This window comes from Palaemon carinicauda, unplaced genomic scaffold (assembly GCF_036898095.1).
Source record: "Palaemon carinicauda isolate YSFRI2023 unplaced genomic scaffold, ASM3689809v2 scaffold104, whole genome shotgun sequence".
Classification (NCBI taxonomy): domain Eukaryota; kingdom Metazoa; phylum Arthropoda; class Malacostraca; order Decapoda; family Palaemonidae; genus Palaemon; species Palaemon carinicauda.
The window spans coordinates 97679-100562 of NW_027168527.1; the positions used below are offsets into that span (position 1 = coordinate 97679).

General features: G+C 29.9%; 1 pseudogene; it reads left to right on the forward strand.

The window, feature by feature from the left end:
• The first annotated feature begins 471 nt into the window (after positions 1 to 471).
• Positions 472 to 2247, forward strand: LOC137635221 (heat shock 70 kDa protein cognate 4-like; annotated as a pseudogene).
• The last annotated feature ends 637 nt before the right edge of the window (positions 2248 to 2884 follow it).

Here is a 2884-nt window from a genome sequence, read left to right on the forward strand (position 1 = left end):
TTTTCCAAAGTTTTATTAATTGATTTTGTTGAAATTTTATTGAAATTTACGCATTTTTTCAATTAAAAAATAATTGTCGGGAATTTGAAAAATTATGAGCAGGTTAATAAAAAAATAGATTGATAACACCCATGAATATATATTTAAAACAATTAATAATCGTTTTTTATGACAAATAAAAGATTTTTTGCCGTAACTAATGTATTTATTAATAGTATTACAAAAAATAAATTAAGAGTGTTACACAAAAAACATAACCACGCAAAATATTATCTTAACTTTTTTAATTTTGTTAAATTTTAATAACTTTTGAATAATTATTTTATTGTTACTGTTATTCAGTTATATGTAATAGTAGCTGTACTGTACATCTGTATATGTATATAAACCCCAGAATATGAACTGCAATACATCATTAGACTTCTAATTTACGACCAAGTAACATATAGTTGATAGCTAAATATTTTAGTAATGGAGGATAATAATTCTCCGGTTATTGGTATTGACCTGGGAACTACTTATTCGTGTGTTGCTGTTTTTCAAAATGAGAAAGTTGAAATTATTGCTAATGACCAAGGAAATAGAACCACTCCTTCTTATGTTGCATTCAATGACACCGAAAGACTTATTGGGGAAGCGCGAAAAAATCAATGTGCTTTGAATCCAAAAAATACCATTTTTGATGTAAAAAGGTTAATGGGCAGAAATTATATAGACGATTGCGTTCAACAAGTAATTAAAATCTTACCCTATGAAATTACTGACGAAGAGAATAAACCAAAAATACAAGTCGAACATAAAAAAGAGAAAAAGGTGTTAACCCCAGAAGAAGTATCTTCTATGATATTATCAAAAATGAAAAAAAATTGCAGAAAATTATTTGGGACGAAATATAAATAAAGCTGTTATTACAGTTCCGGCTTATTTTAACAATTCTCAGTGGCAGGCTACCAAAGATGCTGGGACCATCGCTGGACTTGATGTTATTCGAATAATTAATGAACCCACAGCCGCCGCCATCGCTTATGGATTAAATAATGATACAAAAGAACAAAACGTGTTAATATTTTATTTGGGTGGGGGGACTTTTGATGTATCTATATTGAATGTTAGTAATGATGGCATTTTTGAAGTTAAATCAACAGCAGGAGATACTCATCTTAGGGGAGAAGATTTTAATAGTATTTTATTAGATTATTTTATGTGATAATTCAACAAACAATATAAAAAAGATTTAAGCAATAATAAAAGATCATTAAGGCGTCTTTGGGCTGCCTGTGAAACTGCTAAACGAACTTTATCTTCATCTACACAGGCGACAATCGAAATTGATTCGTTATATGAGGGAATTGATTTTCATACTACCATTACTTGCGCTAAATTTGAAAATTTGTGTGGGAGTTTATTCAAAAACACTCTAGTGCCAGTTGAAAGGGCGTTAATTGATGCCAAGCTCGATAAGAGTGACATCGATGAAATGTTTTTGGTTGGAGGTTCTACTCGTATTCCAAAAATACAAAACCTCCTTCAAACTTTTTTTAATGAAAAGAATTTGAATAAGTCGATTAATCCAGATGAGGCTGTAGCCTATGGTGCTGCCATTCAAGCTGCCATTCTCTGTGGAGATAAATCTGATAAGATCAAAGATTTATTATTACTGGATGTGACTCCCCTTTCATTAGGTATTGAAACTGCCGGTAATATTATGACTACCTTGATTAAAAGGAACGTGACAATTCCTACTAGCAAATTTGAAAACTTCACTATGTATAGTGATAACCAAGAATGAGTTAATATTAAAATATATGAAGGAGAAAGAACTAAAACTAAAGATAATAATTATTTGGAGGGGGGTTTCAATTAAATAATATACCCCAGGCACCCAAGGGTATACCTAAAATTAAGGTTACATTTGATATTGATGCTAATGGGATATTAAATGTGTCAGCAACCGAAGAATCTTCCGGCAAATCAGAAAAAAATACTATAACTAATGACTCGGGAAGATTAATCAAAGAGGTAGATCGAATTATCAAAGAAGCTGAAATGTATGCTGCTCAAGACCGGGAATTAAGAAACGATATAGAAGCTAAATGTAAATTAGAATCATATTGCTTAGAAGTACAAAATGATATTATAAATAATAACAGTAGTAATATAGATATATTTAAATCAAAACTAGAAAGTACTCTCAAGTGGATTGATGAAACCCCTCTGCTAAACAAAAAGATTATGAAAATAAATTAAAAGAAATAAAAAAGGATTATGAACATATACTTGGGGCAAATGAATCAAATATACATAATAATCAATTCCACCCAACCATTGAAGAAGTTGACTAATAAACAGAGAAGGGTTTTCGTAATTTATTAATATAAAATTTTATATATTAAAAAATTAATAATTTAAAAAAGTTACCAAGAAAGAATAAATACCCCAACAGATCTTTTAAAATGTAGTTTCCCGTTCTGGATACACCAACAATATTTATTTTCTCATTATTATTTAGATGTCGATAAAGCAGATGTCCCTTTTGATTTAAAATATATAAATGTATATGCCACTGGTCGACTATATTATTTACACCACAAAGAATCGCCATTTTATAAAGATGTAAATGAGTGAGTAATAGTTGGAAGAATGAATGACTTAAAAAATAAAAAGTTGGTATTTTATTTCTATATGTACGGAGCTACGTGGAATGATGGACTTGAAAACGAAGGGCAAATTTTTTGGGCAAGAGACCATAATTTATTGCTTCAAGTTATTTACATTGAAAATGGGCTGAGGCAAACTGTTTATAATAACCTGAAATTAGATAACACTGGGGTAATGACGCTAAAGCCATATCCTAGAGCAATCCATTATAGATATAGAAGTAACT